We start from the raw sequence: 16517 nt of genomic DNA, 5'->3' as shown, positions 1-16517 counted from the left end.
AATCAAACTTATTTTTTGTGAAGTGAATTCGACCAGAAATAAAGTTTCCTTACAAATCTGTTAGTTTTATCTCTGACTGTTATTATGTTAACATATTGGCCTTGCAAACTATTATTCGGAGTGTTTAAGTGGCAAAGAAGGCCACTCTAAGAAGCCACACGAGTCCAACGCTGTGGAGTAACAGTTAGACTGCCTGACCGTGAAACTAGTGAGCCCGTGTTCAAATCCTGGTTGGTATAAATTACTTGGTTGAGGTTTTTCCTAGGTTTTCTCTCAATCCATTAAGAGCAAATGCTGAGTAACTTTCGGAGCTAGACCCTGTACTCATTTCGCTGGCATTATCACCTTCATCTCACTCAATTATGTATCAGCAAGGAAGGCTGGTTGAGAAATGTTACCTGATTGAGGTTTGTGCCAGGGATTTTTCCTCGGCCCATTAGCTAAAAGCAAATAAATGCTGGCTAACTTTCGGCGCTGGACCCTACACTCATTTCGTTATAATTATCACTTTCATCCCACTCAGACCCAAGATAACCATAATAGTTGATAAAGCGTCATAAAATAACCCAATTTGAAAATAAAAAACCAAAGAGAACTGGAAAATATTTTTGCCTATTCCGATTTCTTGTCTTGAGATACCACTAGATTAAAAGTTTGGTGGTATCTACTGATTTTGGATAAAATATCATTATTTTCGATTTTACAGTTGTTTGTAGGCCTATTTTTCGAATGGGTTTAAGTACTGGTACGTTAGTGGGGGGTCACAAACAAAATAAATGTTGGTCAAGCCTTCAAAACGTTTTGTAACTACTGCTCTAACATTATAAGTACAGGTTGCGCATTCCATTTGATCATTGTTGTAGGAGAAGCATGAACAAATAAAGTCCCATAACCAACGAGTGCATCGCGTGTTGCATCGTCGCAACTCCCATAAGGCGCAGTGCTGTAATCTTTGTTACAGTTTTCCTCGAGAAAAACACACCACATTAAAAATAAAAAAATTACATACGATTGCACAACCCAAGAACACAAATTGTCATGAAAGTTTGAAATATAATTCTTCTTATACAACTTCAAAAACTGTTTTAGAAAGCTTATATTTTCAAATAAAATTAATATTTTGATTCCCTCTCGGAACAAAAGTGACTGGAACATCACCAGTATTTCAGTCAATTTTTAATTACCCCTCTGTTACCATGATTTTTCGTGTTCTAAACGTGTCAAAACTTTGGTTTTAAAAGAAGAAATGAATAAAGTCATGGCCACCGGCGTTGCTCAGTCGGGTAAGGCTCGCCTGCCGATCCGGAGTTTCACTCGGGTGTGGGTTTGATTCCCGCTTGGGCTGATTACCTGTTTGGGTTTTTTCCGAGATTTTCTCCAACCGTAAGGCGAATGTCAGGTAATCTACGGCGAACCTTTGGTCTCATCTCGTCAAATACCATCTCGCTATCACGACGCTAAATAACATAGCAGTTGATACAGCGTCGTTAAGTAACCAATTAAAAAAAAAACAAAATCATAGCTGTAAGAATTTGTGACTTTACGAGGATTAAAAACCTCAAAGTTAACTGATTTTGTGATGAAATACAGCTTCAGCTTCACTACAACATAAAAAGTACTATGTAAACTTAAATTGTTACATATTACAAAAGTTTATTGCGCTTAAATTACCACACGGTATTCGCAGTAAATCCAAAAAAGGAAAACATAAAGCCAGAATCGACTATGTAACTAACGCTTTGTATAAGAAACAGGGGTATAAAAAATGTTTCCCACTTAAGCTTTGAACATCAAAAGCATTCTCAACCGCGTATGAAATATGTTTTAGAAAGGAGAACAGCTCTGTTGAAAGCAAAGGCCCGTCCTACTTTTATTTAGGTGCCCTATTCTATGAATTGTAAAATATATGCAGCAGACTTTAGATCCGAATGGACTTGATATTAGCCTGTTTCAGGTGTGGGATCATGGCACGGAAGCTAGCAGTTGAAACAAAGGCTGGAGTATTAACATCAAAAGATTCTTGTGTATGTATGTGTGCTATCCTAATTTATAGCAACATTTTGCAAGTTTTAGTGGTGGGTTAGTAATTAAAAGCAAGTCAACAGAGTGCTGATGAGGAGAAGGAGGATCTCAAAAGAGAGAGGAACTTATTTGTGGGTTCAAAATACAACGTTACTGTACACATTTAAGAGAGAAGGGATGGAGAAGGGAGAAGTATTATACCCATCGTGGTAATGCAAAGGAAAGGGAGCTGCTTGGTTTTAGTTTGTCTGTACACCTCGTGATGGCAGCACCAGCAGCATTTACGAGGAGAGAAAGACAAAGATGGGAATAGAGAGGGATTTCCTCCTCATAACTTCTCTGGTCTCTTTGTAGTTATTTAACTTTCTGTACTTCGGGATACAATCTCTGAAATTGGTGTAAAAGTGGCATTAACTGCAGAATTTCACGTAGGCCTGGTTTTTGCAAGCCTGATGATATCCAATTTACCTTGAGAATCATTTAAAACATTCTTTATTGGAAACAAATATCATCAGTAGAGACTGGATTTTAAAGGGAATCCCTTTTTCTATTTCAACACGAAACATGAAATAGTTAATTACGATATTCAAAACTGTCTTCCACCGACCAAATTATGTGGGTTTTGACTACCTTCCCCCCCCCCTTTTCTCAGTCCATTCTCCCTTTTTTCCCTCCTTTTTTAAATACATCTCTTATTTTGGTCCTTTTTTGACAGAATATCGCAAACATTTCGATAATTTTCCTATACTTTTTCCGATATGCCTATAACTTCATGAGCAAGCGAAAATAAATATCGTTCACCTTCTGATTCCAGACATTGAAAAATTAATAAAGTGTGCTGATTTAGATTTCGGGATAAAAAGAACATTTTCACGTCTGGTTTCAGTTGATGTTGAGCGGTCATTTTCTGTTTATAAAGACATTCTGCATTCAAAGAGACAGCATCATATTGGAACATATTGAAATGATGAATGTGATCAAATACAACACTTTCCTTATGTTGTGAAGCGATAAATATAAGCTTGTGCTTTCAATTAAAATAGCTTGAGGGAGTAATAGTCCTTTTTTTACCATGTCAAATACAACACTTTCCTTATGTTGTAAAGAGATAAATGTAAGATTGTGTGTGCCATATATATCCATGAATTTGCTTAAGTATGTTTTGGGGAGTAATATAGTCTTTTTCAAGTTTTTTTGTTATAACTTTCCCTTTTTTGTACTTTGTTGATGAAAATTTTTCCCTTTAAAATTCGGTCTCTAATCATCATAATCATCACAATCATCATAGTCATCAACAACTGCACGGTTTGGATCTACTGGCCTACTGTATATTCTTTTATAGTCTTTCGATAATAACGTAGTCCTTACTTAAAATTTACAGCCACCTTCTAATGAGTTTGTCTATTTAAAAATTAAACAGTACACTATGAGTGGAAGCGGACACCCCTGTTTCAATCTCTGATTGATTGCTTTACTTTTAATACAATTTTCTTCAATTTAATTTGTGATTTTGTATGTAGACTTTGTTTGAATTTATTTCATTAGCTGGTTAGGTATCTATCTCTTTAAGTAATGCCTCTCACAAAAGTTTACTATTAAAATTTCCAAATAACACTGGAAAAATTAATCTAATATGTTATAACGCCGTAAGAATTAAAGATCTTAACAGTAGATCAACATTCACACCAAAAATCTCAATTGGAGCCAGAATTGTAGACAATGACAAATTACTTCGAACAAGCATTACATTTTAGTTATTCATGTTTTAAATTGGAGTTCAATAAAGAAATAGAAATCCAATGTTCTGAGTAACGAAATCCCGTTACTAAAGTCAGTTATAATGGAATTATCGTGCTAAACATAAGTTACCCCCGTACTGGTTGAATGATCGTTCATCTCTGTTGAGAATGTAGATGTGAGGCTATCAGCTGGCTCTCAGGCTTTGATCCTCATTGGGTGTCACGCAACGAATTTTAATATTATAGGAATATTCAGCAAACTATAGTAGGCTAACATGATGATGTCGATAGATTTTTTTAAGTATAATAATATAATCAAACCGTCCCGCGCCGTGGCGTCCTTGTCTAAGGTGTCCTTCCTAGGACTCGCGTTACGGAATGCGCGCTGGTTCGAGTCCTCATGGGGGAAGAAATTTTCTCATGAACGTTCGGACAGTGTATGGGACCGGTGCCCACCTAGCATCGTGATGCACTTGGGGAGCTACGATAGGTACTGAAATCCGGTTGCGAAAGCCCCGGCTGGGGGGATCATCGTGCTAACCACATTATAGGCGTACCTCCATTCTGGTTGGATGATCGTCCACCTCTGCTTCGGCATGTGAACGTGAGGCCAGCAGCCGGCTGTTCGATCTGGGCCCTTCAAGAGCTGTGGCGCCACGGATTATTATTATTATTATTATTATTATTATTATTATTATTATTATTATTATTATTATTATTATTATTATTATTATAAAACGGTCTATTTCGTCACTAACGCCTCATTCTGTTCTCACCATTGCGTATTGTAAGTCGCGTCTATCGCTGAACGTTAGTACGCTGTTCTTCCATTCAGAAGGTCCGGGTTCAAACCCCGGATCGGTCGTGATGAAGTCAGTGATGGATAAAGCAGACGTTGCATAAGGTTTTTCTCGATGTACTCCCGTTTCCCTCTATCACTTCACAACACACTCCAACTTCATTTCATTTATCATCTGCAATAGTTAAAAATAGGCTGGGGTGAAATCCTGGGACCTGTTGCATAGAACTAAAATTATTATTTTACTAGCGACAAATTATTAAGTAAGTTAAAAACCAGTCATTTCCGTTCCATAAATCCTTATTGGTAAATTTGTTACAACTGACAAGCACTGGTAATTACTAACAGTTTAATTTCTTTTACCAACGAATTGTTGCATAAAAATTTGTTATTTGTAAAATACTTAGAATCGCGAGCTCGTTTTCTACCACCCCTTTGCTCTTGGTAAACTTTCTTAAAGTGTATAACTAACATTTTAAATATAATATGATCACATCTTCAACTAGTGACAGTGAAGAAGAATTCATACATAGGCGGAGGAGAACATTTAAGTCAAGAATAAATATTGAATTTCAAGAGTTACAATTTAAAGACAAATTTCTCTTGTCAAAAATTAAATTTGAAATATTACTTGCTACTGCAATGTCTTAATTTACGTTCTGCAACACAATTCTACCTATAATCAAGAAAAGGCTATTTTAATAGTAATCAAACACCGTATTTAAAAATAATTTAAAAATTTGTAATATTATTCATTTGAAAAATAATAATGTAAATAAATATCATAGCTCTCTTCCTAAAGTTTCACGAAATTGTCGCTCATGTATATTTCCAATTGGTACCAGTAGTACCAGACCAATTGATTGAGTATATGTGTGGAAATGTTTCCATTTATTTTACTTCCTTCGTCAAATTGAAAGAAAACTGTCTAAATATTATATCATTCCCTTCTCTTACTTTATCAAGAAACATGACGCAAAGATCGTTTCGCGATATTTTTACAACAATTGAAACACATAAATGTTGAATATTTTTGTGTGCATCATAGACTTCGATTGTTTTTCTTCTTTCTTAATTAAAATACATGTAAAATTAAATAATTCCTAAAACTGATTTTAATATTATGGTACTACTTTTTTCTCGAAATTTTAAAACAGAATTTGTCAATATGGCTACATTTCACTTGTAAAATATACCGATCATGATAAATTAGTAAAATTGTGTAATGCAACACAAATTACTAAAACGTGTTATTTGTCATTCATATAGTGATAAATTGTCACTTTTACTAGTATCTTTTATGCTGGAGGTAGTACGGCTTTCCAATGCTGATATAAGAAGGACTTCGATCTCGGACCCTAAGGATTGTCAGGTATTCGTCTGAGGATGGAATCTGTCAGGGATGATTCAGGATGGCCCATCTGTCAGCATTGGATTACCGGATACCATCCGGGCCACCTGTCAGTCTTTGACAATCACCGCATGTATTGGGCGTACAATGGACCCGTCCTGGGTCCGGCTCCCCTTCAAAAAGCCAAGAATATCTAGCCATCATTTTGAAGTTTTTGTAGAGCAAGACTCATTGCCCATCTCATAAGTTTGATGCAAGAACATAGGTTAATATAAAATAAGAGAAACATATATATGATTAGGATTCAGGTTAAATATCCATATTCCTGCTAGGAATCGAACATGTTTCCGCTGAATTTTTAAGCGCAAACATTATTTATTCCATATATATTTTCATTGAATGGAATATTCATGTTATTGTATAGAAAATAAGTTTAATTAATGTGTCACTTTACTATTATTTTGTTGCGAAGTCGTGTGTGCTGGAGATTTAGTCCTCTTTTGCACTAACTCAATGTTTCAATACATTTCTCTAATATCATTGCAGTTTGGATGCGTTTGTGCCGCAAACTTGTATACTGTAGTTGTAGGAATCCAAATCCTCTTAACAGTTTCACCCCCTCATCCTCCACTTCATCACCTCTCATCTCTACATATAGCGTGTTCTTTATATATTACAGAATCTGGACTACACGGCCCCCTTGACTGCCAGCCTGCCTGCTCATACCACGAGTGGGTTAAAACCAAAGAGAGACATGGGAGGGGAAAGGGTTCTCTGTCAAGGGGACGTTGCTAAGCAACGCCACTACACATACGTCATTCCAGCGCCCTCTAATGGTTTCTCATTGGAAAGGAATTATCTTCTGCAACACAACTGTACAGAAGGTATGTGGGAATTTAATGCGCATGCTTAGTAGCGACCTAGTGGCCATAACTGACTCTATCCCCTATTAAAGATGCTTCGCTGCTTCGCAACAAAAACAAAGTTGCCAGTACTGTAATTATTCCTATCGTTACGTTGGTTATTATACAAAGACTGGAAATAGAAAGGATTTTCTCGGCTGTACGTGGTTGTGTGTGCTTCTAAAAATTGCCGTTAGGATCGCTTTTACATTACAGTGTTAGTGGAGTTTTCACACACTGTTTTTATTGTACGACCACTGTAGAATCCTTCTTAGTGCTTGTTAGCGTTGTATTACACATATTACTGCTCCTTTTAAAAGGAAACACATGTATTGAAAGCAAGAGATATATTTCAAATGAATTTAGTCTATATAATTTGTTGAAATACATTAGATTATTATAAGATAATATAGTTGAAATGAATATAATTACCACGAACAGATTATTTTTTGTAACTTCATCGTTATTATTTACTTTTGATTTCGATTTATGCCTACATAATGTTAGAAGATACAAATATATTAGAAATTGAGTGGTTCACAAATAAAATGTGTAGCTTTTGAGAATAATTCATTGTTTAAAACTTACTAGAAGTAGATCTTTTAGTACATGTTTTCTTTTATTTCACAGTTTGCTCTCTTAACAAAATAGATGTTAGCAGTGAAATGTATGATGAATAATCACACAGTAGATAGAACGGATACAAATAGTAAGCGAGAAGAGGGGAAGATCACGTGTTACATGGAAAACTGGAAGATAACCGGTTACATGGATGGAGGAAATTAGTAAAAAAAAATACAATAGGAAATTTTAGAGCAGGAACCTGTTTATAAACAAAAACAGACTAATAGAACGGGTTTTCTTCGTATGACACTGTATTTATTATTGGCGTAATATGACAAAGAAAACGAGTGTCACAAAAAAAAATTACTGAACGATGTATTATATTTGAATGTTTTTTATGTATTTTCTCTTCATGAAGTGGAACAGCAAATTTCATAGCCTACAAAACTTCTACAAATTTTAAATGAACTGAAATCGAATCTCCAGCGTGGACTTACGACGTTCTAGTAATATTGCTAAGTGTGAGATTGATTTTTGTTGCAAGAATGTTAAAGAATCCTTGTCGTTTGCGTTGTTTACAAGTAGGCTTGCCAACTTTCGTAAGTAAAAATTAGGGACACAAACGTTACTGGCAATTTTATTGCACTAATTTCCACCTATCAATCCACATATTCAACAGTAGTACTTTTATATCAGTATATGTATATATTTTAACACAATCATCTTCTTTCATATGTAAAAAAATTACAAGAACTTGCCAAAATGACCACAAAACAAGTTGAAAACAGTATCAATTCTTTAATGTTAACTCGTTGGGAACTAGGAACACATCTTGCTGATGTAATTACTAACCTAATATAAGCTAATGTAACGTAACCTGAACCAACCCGAACTAACCTAACCTAACCTAACCTAACCTACCTACATAAAGGATTTCAGCCACTCTTCTCGGAAAGAAAGAGACGTTTACATGATTTATCACCAGAACTATCAGATCTTATCACACTTGAGGAACTGCAATATTTTACAAGCCTTTGTTGTTGTCCTCGTTGATGTCTATATCTGTCGTAGAAGTGGTCGTATAAATCTTTCTTTTTTCCACTTTTCCGCCGAAACCAATGAATGACGCATCAAGTGTAACAAAGTGAACATAATACTGAATGGCGCCAAACTTAAGTCAAAGTGTACAAGATGATTCAGTAAGTATCCTGTAGACTATGATCAAACCTGCCCTAAGGTGTGTATTATGATCATTGCACCCATCACTCTGTTGACACATCGACGAGAATTAAATTTCTGCCTTGAACATGCGTACTAGAGTCATTTCTCCATTTCGTCACATTTTGGAAACATGTCTGTATGAGACTGTGCAGAAATATCTTTCAATTCAGACTAAATCCAACAATCTGATAGAAACGAAAATCAGCTCTAAATGTCTAATATGCTATGAAATCGGGACATTTTGATACGTGTGCGTCGTGCAAATATTTCGGGACGTGGGATGCAATTGTCGAAATCGGGACTGTCCCAGAAAAAACGGGACGGTTGGCAAGCCTATTCAGAAGTGATCTCTTCTGTTTTGTCTCTAATACGCCTATGGTAAAACACTTTTTGATGTGGAACTTCTTCAGGCAGGATACGAGCGAATACTCCGAAAAAAAAATTCTGTGACGGACGTTTTCAGAAGATTTCGTGTGTTGTTGCTACGAGATTGTGTAAGTTGCTATGTTTTCGTTGAGAGACATTTTTTCTATAATTAAGGGACTAAACGCACAAGAGGAAGACTTATCATCATTACAAATATTTTGCTAGATGGCAGTAGTGAGTTTTGATGTGTGTTATGATGTTCTCTTGTTACCAGTTGTGCCAACTATACAATCTTCATTGAACTCTCTGTTACGTGACTATCCATAATCTCAAATATCAGAAGCTATAACACAACCGAAATAATATAAACAAGATAAATGATAGAAACGTTTTAATTAAGGATGATGAAATAAACATGAATCATTTTAAAAGGAACCGGAATATTGTGAAACTCCACATGTCTAGAAAAGTAAACTTTTCATGAGATACAAAAAACATGTCAGGTCCTAGATTTGTGCACATTTTAAATTTTTTCATAACGCTTTAGCTAAAATGAATGTTGATGAGGATATGTGGGGGGGTTTCTCTTTACAATATCGTGAGTCTACATGTTTAGAATACGAAATAATACATAACTCAATTTCGTAAAAAAAAAAATGGACATGTGAGGTTTCGTGATTCAATTATTGAAAGTACAATGTTGGCAAACAAGGAAACAAATGCTAGGGAGGTGATAAAAACAAATGCTAGGGAGGTGATAAAAATTGTAGGATACGCAGCCATGATTGGTTTAAACACGTCGTTCCGTGCCGTTTTATTGGTCAAAAAATAGTATGACGTAGTAAAAGTGTAATAGTCTATCATAAATCAATTGTTTTATTTTTAAATTCTGAAAAGTGTTGATATGAAAGTGTTAAATTTAATCCTAATTTCCATTTCCTCAATGCACAAATATTTAAAACAAAATTACTACACATGTACAGCTTAAGAAATTTCACTTTTGCAGCGCGTAGAGGCTACAAACACTTTTGTTTTTACATTTTTCTTCGTAGTTAGGCGTAAAATAAACTAGAAGACGAAAATCAATATCAGAAGACAAAACGAGTGGTTTTGATGAAAATGTGGAGCTATTTGGGAAGGAGTGGAATCGAGTGGAGATAGAAATCAAGGGTTCTTTGGTTTTAGTAGATCGATACAACTTTTCGTGTGTAGGAGAAAGAGAGCAGTCAACACGGTCCCGTTGATTGCTGCTTCGTGAAGACCGGGGATCAGCAAGGGGATAATCGACATCGTGGTCCATCTATGTCACAATCAGGGAAAGAGGGGAGAAACACCTAAATAGGGCAAAGTGACGCCATAGTGCAAACTCTCGGCGCCTCTAACCCACGATGTCAACCTAAGCAACTTAATCCACCAAGAAAAACATCCGCTGTGTGCGTTAACATGGGTAAAAAAAAAAGGAGACTGCTTGAGCTGTAAAAACCTTTTTCTTTTTTTTTTTACCACGAAGTTCGGAACTACCATTTGCGGTTCAGATCTGCTGATAGCACATTACAAGGTGGATCTTGCGATACAGAGAGAGTGTTGCCATAACGATACTTACTTCTACTGCATTCTATTCCTTACACTAAAACACAGAACATTTTCGTTCCCTTTTCTCTCTATATAGTATTATTCGCTTTCACAAAGGCTTGTGAGTATATACTCATAGACTCGGGTCAGTGGCTACAGTGCTAGCGTGCTGGCCTTCCATCGTGGCTGCCCGGTTCGATCCCCGGTCAGATATGGGTGGAATTTGTGGTAAAAACAAAACAGAAGTTTCATAGTATTTTTCTCGGGCTACTCCCGTTTTTCTCTTTAATTCCACCAACACACTCATCCCCCCCCATTTTATCTACCATTTGTACGTAATAGTGTAAATAGGGTGATCTCTGGGCGTAGTACGGGTTTCCAATGTTGATCTAAGTTCTAATAGCTTGGGGCATCGGGTTCTGGGTCCGGACTCGTCAGTAGCTGATGGGATCTTATCTGTAGAACCCAGGAATGGTAGCCCATCTGCCAGCGTTAAGATACGGTCACACGTCGCTAATTTTGCTGCGCAACTCTTGTACTGCAGCTGCAAAAGTTGCGTGTCGTATTCACACGTAAGCCAAAAGTAGCGCGCTGCACGCTACTTTTTGTGCTGCGCAACCCGAGTGCAGCAAAAGTTGCAACTGGAGGTTGCGAGTCTGTTCACACACAAGGCGCTACTTTTGCAGCCGCAGTCATGCTGCAGGTTTCCATCTCCGTGTTGACTTCTCGATATACATATTGTGGTTATGTTCGCATTATTAATAAACTCATGCGAAAGCTCACTTATCTATTATTTGCTTTCCTGTCCTAACTAGTATTCAGAAATTGGCATTATTTTTACTATAAAGCTTTTAAAAACCCCATATACTTAAATGATAACCAACAGCATATTCACGTAATCAATGTTGGCAACCCTCCTGTTTGAAACTACGCTACTGAAAATTAAAAAAATGAATTACATCGTCAGCAAATATGCTTAGACTGTGTTGTGCATTTCATAACTGTTACAAATCATTTTTCATCACATCTAACATTAAAATATATCCAAACAATAAAAGTATCATTGGCACATTTGGGTGGCAACACTGGTCGCAACCGCAGCAAAAGTTTCAACAAAACCGATATCAAAAATGCTGCGGCTGCAACCCTCAGAATCCTGTTCATGAAAAAGTAGCGTACAGCAGGTTCGGCAGCCGCTACTTTTCGGGTTGCACCGTTGTTCACACGTCGCAGTACGAGAGTTGCACAGTTTTTTGTACTACAGCGCTGCAAAAGTAGCGACGTGTGACTGTACCTTTAGATTCACGAATGTCACCTGGGCCATCCTTGGAGATTTATCCTTGGAAGAGGTAGAAAAATTCAAATATCTTGGAGCAACAGTAATGAATATAAATGACACTCGAGAAGAAATTAAACTCAGAATAAATATGGAAATGCCCGTTATTATTCGGTTGAGAAGCATTTGTCATCTACTCTGCTGTCAAAAAATCTTAAAACTAGAATTTATAAAACAGTTATATTACCTGTTCTGTTGTGAAACTTGGACTCACACTTTGAGACAGGAACAGAGATTAAGGGTGTTTGAGAATAAGGTTCTTAGGAAAATATTTGGGGTTAAGAGGAATGAAGTTACAGGAGAATGGAGAAAGTTACTCAACGCAGAACTGCACGCATTGTATTCTTCACCTGACATAATTAGGAACATTAAATCCAGTCGTTTGAGATGGGCAGGGCATGTAGCACGTATAGGCGAATCCAGAAATGCATATAGAGTGTCAGTTGGGAGGCCGGAGGGAAAAAGATCTTTGGAGAGGCCGAGACGTAGGTGGGAGGATAATATTAAAATGGATTTGAGGGAGTGGGATATGATGATAGAGATTGGATTAATATTGCTGAGAATAGGAACCGATGGCGGATTTACGTGAGAGAGGCAATGAACCTGCGGGCTCCTTAAAAGTCATTTGTAAGTAAGTAAGTATCATAACTTACCTCATAATTTGTGAATCCGTTACGGTGCGGGTTTTCTTCGAGTTCCTCGGCTTCCCTTTCCATCTTTAGTTTAAAATAGATGTTAAATAGGTATTACAAGCACAGTAAAGTACCATTATTTGGTGCTATATTCCTGTAAAATTAATATCTATATTTTAAAAGTGACAGTTGGTTCAGTTACAGTTATGTACACAAAATATAAGAGTAAATATTTTCAGTAGACACACAATTTTATAATGAGATAAAAATTGGTATTTGGTCATAATTAGATATTGGTACAAGTTAATGAATCCTATTTTACATTTGCCACATCAAAGTACAACAGTTTGCCCAAACAAAACACTAACCATAACGCTGAGAGATCACAGTGAAAAAGCAGCTGCTATTACCAAGAAAAATCGTAAAACATAAAATGCTTGGAAATTCGAAAAATAATAACAATTACATTGTTGCACACTATTCTTTAGGATACTTTTAAGGTTACAGACTTGAAATAAATTCCCCTGCCATTTTAACACGTTTCGAAAATCATGCAAGACTGCGCACTTCGTCTATTGCACCTTTTCCGACACCTCTTTCACGGAGCGCTCTAAATACCTTAGAATGTCAATTGTTTCATGAAAGCTAATGCCTCGTAGGGGTTCTTTAATTTTTTAGAACATCTTAATTAAAGTGCTGATGCATAGTCAGTTTTCTAGTTCGAGCGCTGTTCAATTTTACCTTCTTAAGGGGACGCGGAATTGTCTGTGTTGTCTGTGTTTTTAACCTCTGTGAATCTCGTGACTTCACCTTGTGTTTTACGTTCAGAGAAGACAATAAACACAATGAATGCGAGTTACACTTTTCTTTTCGGTCATGAAATACTGTATAATATACCATCTTTAATTTTTTGTACTTTAACTAAATGTGCGTGATATTAGTAGATGCACAAATTATTACATATACATTTTACAGGTTAGTAGAGGCGCCAAAGTGATTACCCTCAAACAATTAACTTTGTTTCGAGTGTGCTGTTATCTTCTGAATGAAAGTGTATCTCGAGTTTTGGACACTGTGTTTTGGGGAGATTTTTTTATGCGTCAACAATCTATAACACGAGCCTTCCAGCGTCACTTTCCTCCAAGAGGAAGCCATGCTAAAGATTTTAAATATATCGCACTATGCTATATTTGAACCCGCAAATTTCGGATGCCACGAACAGCATTGCCACTGCTAGGCAATAGAAGACGACGACGACAATAATAATAATAATAATAATAATAATAATAATAATAATAATAATAATAATAATAATAATAATAATAACAATAAAGTTGCTGAGTGAGTCACTATTGTAAAGTTATCTCCGTTTTAAACTCCGCGGTTTCTGTAAAAATTGCTCATTCATTGTTCCGATGTAGGCCTACGGGAAAGAATTTCAGGCAATTACACATGTGCCACAGACTTGACAAAAAGCTCTCTACACTTAATTCCTTCAGGTATTCCAGCTCACAGCTGGTATTTTCCCTCTTTTGGTTAAAATAAATATCTTTATCCTCCCACTGAAGGAATGTGTCCTAGATGGTGTGTCGTGAGAGTACTATTATGTCATTTCACCCCCACACGTTGAATTTCGACGCTAAATAACCTCTGCAATTAATACCGTCATTAAATTATTATTATTATTATTATTATTATTATTATTATTATTATTATTATTCATAGTAGTAGTAATATAAAATTCGCAGTCATGATTACTCCCGGAAGGAAATTAAAGCTGTTGGTCACGTGTCATAGATTTTTTAGTCAACCCTATTACAGCCAAGTCGGCCCAGTAGATGGCGGTAGGATTTCTCGGATCTGTGATTTTCGAACTACAGTTACAGTCGGAACCAGCGACAAAATCACAGCTTATAAAATGGCAACCCATCACTACTTTTTAACAAAAATTTCATGTCAAAAAATCGTATTGCCTAGTGAAGCTAATAAACTGCTACTTATAGCTCGTCTTCAGAGCAAGGATGGTCTTTTACAGGAAAGGAATATTGTAAACTACGTATTATATAAAAAATGAATTCAGTTTCTTTTTTATTTTCATATGTAATATCATAAGAGTTTATAGGCTAATTTTTTCGATTCAAAAGAAATGAAACGCTCCCTTAATATTTAATAAGACTAGTTCTGGAATATAATAATTCACTAAAGATAACGCATATTATTATTAGATACCATAACAATATTTTTGATTTACTTACATCAAGTGTTTATTTAATACACGACCACAGCCATCTAGTGACATCTACTGCAACTACACATAAATGACAAGAAAAATGGAATAGGCAAGGATGATATTACAAATACTGCAATAAGAAACATACCTAAAAAGGCAGTAATTTCTACGATAAAATTATTCAATACTAGCCGTACCCGTGAGCTCCGCTGCACCCGTTAGAAATAAATATAAAGTAATTACATAATTAAAATAGAACGTTTGATCCAGGGAACATTCGTGTTTGATAGAAGGATAAATCGTTTAATATGTTACTTAATTTAAATTGCATCCAAATAATTAAAATGCGATCATTTTGGTCCAGAGACACTCATTTGGTGCAATGACAATTCCTTTAACCTGTTTCTTAATTTTTATTACATGCAACCATAGTTTAATGAAGATTGACTCATTTAGATTTAATGTGTATATTTTATTTTACTTGTTATAGGTTTCCATTGAATTATGCTAATAACTTAATTTTAACCATTGTTTTCTACGTATTCAGTAAATGACGCTTGGCCCACTATGGTTGTGAACCCTTCAAATAACTTAAATTATATTATATAATATTATATTATATTATATTATATTATATTATATTATATTATATTATATTATATTATATTATATTATATTATATTATATTATATTATATTATATCGTCGCCTGAATGCAAGAACTAGGTAACTCGAAATTTGCGTTTTTTAATTACCTCTTTTATAGCATAGCAAAAATCGCACAAATTGTAATCCAGGATCTAGGTAACTGATCGAACGATACCTGCGACATATATTTTCCAATATAACAAATAGGCAAAAGAAAACGAGACATATTCCTTAGTACAATAAATAAGTAAATAGGCGATGTCACAAAATATGAAAAATCAAGTTACCTAGTTCTTGCATTCAGGCGACGATATTATATTATATTATATTATATTATATTATATTATATTATATTATATTATATTATATTATATTATATTATATTATATTATATTATATTATATCATATCAGAAGTTACTGTAATAACATTATAGCATTATATCCATCTAGAGAAACTACACTTTCCAATGGTGAAATAATAATTAATTATACAAATCGGTTAATTTAGCTTCTGATATTACTTCATACAAACACAGAAACATTCTTTGTAGGCTATCTTTCATAGCTTTCGATTATTGCTGTTCAAGGCCCCTTATAGACGAAGTCATTTGTTTTTTAATTCATTACACGGCCTTAGATGACAGTTATTTTAATTTTAAAACTCATTTATCTCATTAAATATCAGTCCTATCAAAATTATTCAACAATAAAACTTATCGCAAATTGTTTTTAAAGAAACTTTTGTTATGTAACATTTTTCACAAAATCAATAATAAGCGAGATATTTCGATTTATTTAATTCAGGCTCCCTTATAACCCCCCTTTTAAATAATGTATTTTGAATGCCATGTAGCCTAACATCTAAGTTACAACGAACTTAATTTATATTTCAATTTTCATCGAAATCCGTTCAGCCATTATCGCGTGAAAAGGTAACAAACATACAGACAGACAGACATACATACAAACAAAAATTTCAAAAAAGCGATTTTCGGTTTCAGGGTGGTTAATTATGTATGTTAGGACCAATTATTTTTGGAAAATCGAAAATTACCAGAAAAATTTCGGCTACAGATTTATTATTAGTATAGATTAGTATGAAATTACAACATATTCCTGCACCATGGAAACTTGA

General features: G+C 35.1%; 1 protein-coding gene across 7 annotated transcripts in view; it reads left to right on the top strand.

The window, feature by feature from the left end:
- Positions 1–16517, top strand: part of LOC138701991 (nose resistant to fluoxetine protein 6-like) — a 1327025-nt gene that overhangs the window by 448700 nt on the left and 861808 nt on the right. For all 7 annotated transcript variants that reach the window (XM_069829508.1, XM_069829491.1, XM_069829501.1 and 4 more), the window contains exon 3: positions 6591–6795. The gene's annotated coding sequence lies outside the window, so the exon portion shown is untranslated. The remainder of the gene's footprint in view (positions 1–6590; positions 6796–16517) is intronic.

Source organism: Periplaneta americana, chromosome 1 (genome assembly GCF_040183065.1).
Source record: "Periplaneta americana isolate PAMFEO1 chromosome 1, P.americana_PAMFEO1_priV1, whole genome shotgun sequence".
In the NCBI taxonomy this organism is placed as follows: Eukaryota; Metazoa; Arthropoda; class Insecta; order Blattodea; family Blattidae; genus Periplaneta; species Periplaneta americana.
This window is presented reverse-complemented; position numbering and strand designations above follow the sequence as displayed.